Source organism: Camellia sinensis, chromosome 12, assembly GCF_055761805.1.
Source record: "Camellia sinensis isolate YWXY chromosome 12, ASM5576180v1, whole genome shotgun sequence".
In the NCBI taxonomy this organism is placed as follows: domain Eukaryota; kingdom Viridiplantae; phylum Streptophyta; class Magnoliopsida; order Ericales; family Theaceae; genus Camellia; species Camellia sinensis.
Window position 1 is genome coordinate 9510024 of NC_138972.1, and position 6366 is coordinate 9516389.

The 6366-nt window shown below is 32.8% G+C and overlaps 1 long non-coding RNA gene across 1 annotated transcript; it reads left to right on the forward strand.

Annotated features, from left to right (window-relative positions):
* The first annotated feature begins 3195 nt into the window (after positions 1 to 3195).
* Positions 3196 to 5823, forward strand: LOC145804083 (uncharacterized). Its single transcript, XR_014345679.1, has 3 exons — positions 3196 to 3525; positions 5430 to 5480; positions 5694 to 5823. It is a non-coding gene; the product is annotated as an uncharacterized LOC145804083 (long non-coding RNA).
* The last annotated feature ends 543 nt before the right edge of the window (positions 5824 to 6366 follow it).

A 6366-nucleotide genomic window follows, 5' to 3' on the forward strand; every position in this document is an offset into this window, starting at 1 on the left:
GGTGAGGGTTATTACAACAATTTCTTTTATTTTAACTGAAAAAACTGAAAATTTTGTATTCCTAGGTCATTGTAATTAGGTACTAGTGGAAAAATGAAATTTTTATTGTTTTGATATAATTTTACTGTTGTCATGGAAATACGTCAAAACATAGCAAAATACTCCAAAACATACTGAAGCAACAACTTGTGTCTACTCAAATCTAGTATCTCATAAATTTATTTTTGTTCTTCTATTTATTTTAAGGGAAAAAATGATAGAAGACCTTATCATTGTCGTCAATATCAGTATGATGTTGGGATATATGCACCTTTAGAATGATTTTGTTACAAGTTTTAGAATCATATAAATTTATATGCGCCTTTAGAATCATATAAATTTTCTTTCAATTAAATTGATTTATTTGATATTACTCATGAAATTTTGCTTGCGTCAACATTTACTTTCTGATTCTACACCTTTGCCTTTGTATTTATGAATGTAATGGTAGAAGGTCGTATCCAGTGCACAAAGCTCCTGTTTACATTTGGGTCTGAGGGATGGTAAATAGATTGCCCTCCTGCTTTGCCTTTTTATCTACGAATGTTTCCATCTATTTCCAAGTTCCTTTTTTCGTTTCTTTCTATAGTCTTTTTGAAACATTAATGTTTCCATGCATACTGACATGAAACTGTTAATTTCTTAGACAGAGCATTTTAATGGACTATTTTAAACACTTGTCTGAGTTTCAAAAAATTCGTTTCATGAAAACATCGAAAACAATAAAGTTTTTATAACTGGTTGTATTCTGTTTTGATTGTAATTGTTGCTTTATTCTTGCCATCACTACGCAATTGCGTATTATTTTTTTAATCTTATTATTTTATTAATCATCTTTGTTGAAATAGCTGCTACTGTTTCTTCTTCTTTTTATTATTTTTTATTTTTATAAGTAATGATGAAATGGGTATTTGTTGTGGTGGATGATTGGTGTTTGTTGTAATGCCTCTTAAAAAAATTATTTTCAGTTATTTGACAATTTGTGATGACAAAGGTTTGAATTATGGAGAAAGCTACATCAATGGTGCTATGATGTATGCATATTATATATATCTATATATATTGGCAATAAAAGAAAAAATGGTTTATTAGGCTTTTATGAGATAATTGATAGTGAGGGTCTTGGTTAGTAATAACAGGGTAAAATTTATGTCCAGTGCTTTCACATAGTGTGAGATTGAAACACAAATTGTCCCAATCTAATAGATCAAATCTAAAATTTAAACATTTTTTTTCCTAATATAGTTTTGATTGATATTCATGTTTTTGTTTGCTTCTGTTGATCAATGAAAAGGATCCAAGCATATGAAGCTAATATCAAGTTATCCTCTGCCAACCTACCATACTACCACAACTATAGGGTAATGTAAAAACAGATGATCAATGCTTTCCTCATTCATCTTAATGCATAATGCTAATTGCTAAGAGATCCATTTGAAGAACATGGTGCCTAATTGAAGTAGCAAGCCTCTAACAGTGGGTGGCTGATGCTTTAACTGAGATAATGAAAAATCGTTTCAACTTGTTAGTTGGAAGTTTAGACGGTTCTTGAAAAAAGATAGTGAAAAAAATAAATAAATATCCCAAGAGTCAAGACAAAGAGATAAACAAAAATTTTCCCTCACTTTGGCATTTCTTCTTTTAGATTGATACATCTGTCCACTTCAATGTGTTATACAATGTTGATTAGATTTTTTAGATTGTCTTTTTTATTCTTGAAATTTTATAATAGCAACGTGATGATAATCAAACTTTACTATTTTAAGTCTTGAAATTTATTCAAATAAAATCTTATTATAAAAAAAAATGATAGCATTCCGCTGTCTAAAAAATATTCAGAAGTTACTGTAGTTCATTATTACTTTTTTAAAAAATGTTTGGCTTGTATGATAGGAGTGCGAGTTCATTATTTATTTATTTTTGATGGTGTGTTGTTTAAGACAACTTCATTGAATGCACAAATAGGATGAAGCAATACTAATTCAATCTGATTGACTACATAATATCAAAGGCAAACTCTTATTATTTGTCCATTTTAGTTCCATTTGAATATCAATACTAATTCCATCCTTGATCATCATGTTCAAATCCTTTCAGGTTATATCCATATCTATTTATCTAAAATGAGTTACTTGATTGATATCTTAGAATTGAGTTTGTATTTTGTAATATTGTTAATATATAATTGGACAAGATTTTTTTCTCATCCTTCATGGATTCACACAGCAAGCATCATGTGTTCATGTAGGTCCCATCTTTTCCAAAAATAATGGTGGTCTCATTATTTTCTGAATATAGTGGGTCCTACATGTGCACATGGTGTTTGATTCTGTGCATTGACTTGGTTCTGCTCTTGGGTTCAATGCCTGTTTGTTACTGACTATATAGTAAGATCATTTTTTTTCCCCTGTGAAATATGGCATAAAATTGGAGTAATGACGGCATACAATTTGCATACTGGCATCATACTTGTCATTGATCATCCCTTTTTCTTGACATATATGTTCTTAGGATTAATATTTTTTTGCATCTACAAGGATATGGCAAAAGGTCACAATTAAATAAAGATCTTTATCGTAAATCTCTCTCTCTCTCTCTCTCTCTCTCTCTCTCTGTATATGACTATCGTAAATAAAGATTTTTTTGCATATGCGGAGATCAAGGCATTGAGAGAAGGCAGAAAGGTTTGGATCTACCCCCTTCTCTCTCTCTCTCTCTATATATATATATATATGACTATCGTAAATCTGATTTGGTTATTGATTTTCGTTTGTTTGTGTTGGTTGTTGATTCTGTTTTGTTAATGATTCTGTTGATTTTCGTTTGTTTGTGTTGGCTTTCAATTCTAGGTGTGTCGATCAGCAGGAAACAGTGAGTTGTGCATCCTCCTGAGCCAAAAGGAGCCTCTTTGGCTATCAAATGGGAATGTATTTAATATTTTCATTAATGGAAAATTGGATAAAGGTGTGATTAATCAACTTTCATAGCATTTTCTAGTTGCCTGTTGCATAAAATTTGAAATGGAGTTCACTTAGTAGCTAGTTGTTCCTCAGTTATTTCAATAGCATTGCACTTTTCATGCAAACTCGAGTCACTTCACCAGTAACATGAAGATTCTTTATGTTCTGCTGTTAGCTATTGGTGGGGAATATGAATGAGGTAATGATGTAAAACTACTTGTTTTAGTTGTATTTCTAATTTATTTTTCCCAATTTGTTTCCTTTTCTTAATATATATATATATAAATTTGTTCCCCCAATTTATTCAATTGCTCCAACTCTCTCTCTCGCTCTCGTATGCCCTACCTCTCTCTCACGCTCGCCATCATGGTTCACAAGTATGGATCTCTCTGTGTAGGTTTCTCGTTCTCTCTCTCGGTCTTTCAATCTCTCTCTTGATCTCTCAATCTTGAAGACCTAAGATTTATATATGTGTTTTTTTTTTCTCTACAGCGAATTGGCATTGAAGCTCAGAGCAATTGCACAGGTCATCTACATTTCTCAATTCTTTTGCTAATTCCCGTATGTGTTCAAATTCATTCGTTCATTTCTGTCTCTATATGTACTATGGATATATATATATATATATGTATAATTCCAGATGTATTCATGTTCCCTCATATTTCAGAAAGTATACTATTGATATCTTAAAGTAGTGGTATATTCATGAACAGGCCAAAAGTACTTGAGGTCACTCCAACTAGCCCTATCTTAACCGGAGGAAAAAGCCTGAGGAAAAAAGACCTTAGTTGTTGAGCATGAGTTAGTCAAGTCTGTTTTTAGTATGTATGATTTCAAAATGCATTCTAATCCTTTAATGTTATGTTTGAATATGGTTTCAAAAGGGAAATGATTTGAGGCCTATTTGGTTGTGTTTTTATTTATTTATTTAGTTTAGGAGATAAAAGTGAAACTAACCCAATAAGAAAAGATAAATGTAAGGTTGTGGTATTATATATAATATTAGGGTGGGGTGAAATTTGGAAGAAAATTTTGGACAAGGAAGTTGTAAAATTTGACGGAAGACAAAATTGAGATGGAATAGGCTGGTCACAGAGCTTAAAATATTTAAGAGATGTGTTAATATTTTATCCTTGGGAACAGTTAATTTGGCATAATCTTACCTGTTTGCTTCATTACACACTTTAATTTGTTTGTATTCCCAGCTTCGGATCATTATAAAACCAAAGCCATGCATTGCGGTTGGCCCTTTATGTGCTGCATAGCAGGTAGATTTTGCATGGTGAAATAATTGCCATGTTTTCTGCTAAAGAGACTCGTAATATTGTGCAAATTATGAGAAAGGTTAGGTTAGGACTCAATTTATTCCTTCCAGACCCATATCCAATGGGGACTAAACTAGTCATACACACAATCATCAGGTGATACAGTGATCATTGCTCATAAATGAACATCTAGCACTGGATTTGATTTTGCCCTGGCCATAATTTTGTCAAACTGTTACATATGATGTCCACTGTTGTTTTGATGGTGTGAGTAAGCCCTACTTTGGCAGCAATCAGTGGTTCAACAAGTATAATTGAAATATAAACCACTGATTTTGAGTTATTTGTTGCTGGTAAATACTAAATAGTAAATATAGTCACTCTTTAATAGTTTGTGTTTTTGCATGTGCATGTGTTTGCTAGCATGTGCATGTGCATGTGATTGATTAAGTTGGCTGATTTAGTGGACTAAATACTTGATTTTTGTCTTTTTCTCAAGAGATCTGCGGTTGCACAAGTTGGTATTTCAGGATGATACACTACCTGATGGAACTGAACTAGCTTATTTTGTTCATGGGCAGGTTGTTAAGATGAGCACATACATATTATTATTTGGGTTAAGGAAATGTTTATGTTGCTTTTTATAAAGATCAAATGTATTAAACAATTAACATATTTTTTTTATTTGTGGAAGCAAAGCTTCACCAGTGAAGCACCTTGTTGTGATATGTATTTGTTTTCTGATTACTTGTCATCTACAGAAATGCACAGAAGGTTATAAGAAGGGTTTTGGAATATTTTGCTTTTGCTGCCAAAGTAAGGTACTTTTTTTTTGCTGCTCGAGTTGCATCTTTATTTGATTCTCATTGAGGTGTTTGCTGTTTCAACATTTGTGAGCAGGTCAGCCCTTCTCAGTTTGAAGCATATGCGGGTTGGGCTTCTCGTCGCAAGCTGTGAGTGTTCTATTGATATTTTTGGGAGGTGTAGTGAACGTGTGGCTTCTGTGACCATTTATACATCATTAGATAACTTTTTTTCCCCTAATGCAGTTACCTACACATCTATACATCAAATGGAGTGTCTCTCCATGAGTTGTCTTTGAAATTGTCACAACTGCGGAAGTTATCTGCTGAGGAAAACGATGATCTTTGCTAAATCTGTGCAGATGGAGGAGATCTTTTATGTTGTGATAATTGCCCAAGAGCTTTTCACACAGGTGATTCAAGTTTCTTGAATGACTTCCCTTTAAGTCGTTTAATTTCTTTTCTGGTTTTGTAGCTCCAATTCCCTGGATGCTTGCCTCTGTCTTCTACGTTCTTTTATGATGTGTTCAAGGAATCAAGGACCTGATCTCCCCTTCCTCTTCTCTTTCCCATTCTTTCTGGATATATAATTACTAAAATGCTAATATCTTAAAATTTTGAAATAGAGAGAAGGACTTTGATGAAGTATTGCAGTCACAAACTGTTTATTCAAATGTTTCGAAGGGGGTTCTTGCCAAGTCAAAAGATTTAGTAGCAGCTTTTGGGATAGATGATCAAACAAATATATGCTTGGAAGTCAGTTTTAAGCTTTGTTACTTACATTTGGAATATGTCACTGTGTGATAGACTATTCTGTGGCAGTGGCTTGTGTGGGTTAACTTGACAAGTTCTTTAAGTAAATTTATTATTATTATTTGTTGAAAAAAAGTGGTGGTTAATTGATGTACCTCAATTTGGAACAGATTTTGGACAAAGGAGAGCTACAAGTTGCTGGAAAGGAAAGGGATTCTCAATTATCGAGTCAGTTTCGGGATATTGCTACCCTAGTTATGCAGAAGACTATTAACCCGAAGACTCAACGCCCTTATACTATTAGCATGATTGAGCGTCTGATGCATGAAATCCATTTTGCGGTTGATCCCTATAGTAGCTCAAAAAAACAGGTGAGTTCATTTGTTTGGTTGTAGATTGACAAGAGATTTATGGTTTTCTGAGTTTTAGTGAATTTTCTGCTCTGCATTGATCTGTGTTAAGTACTCTCAAATTGTTAGGAAATTCAATTAATTGTGCTATTCACATTTGAAATTTTGTTTAATTCTTTGCTTAAATAAAAAACAA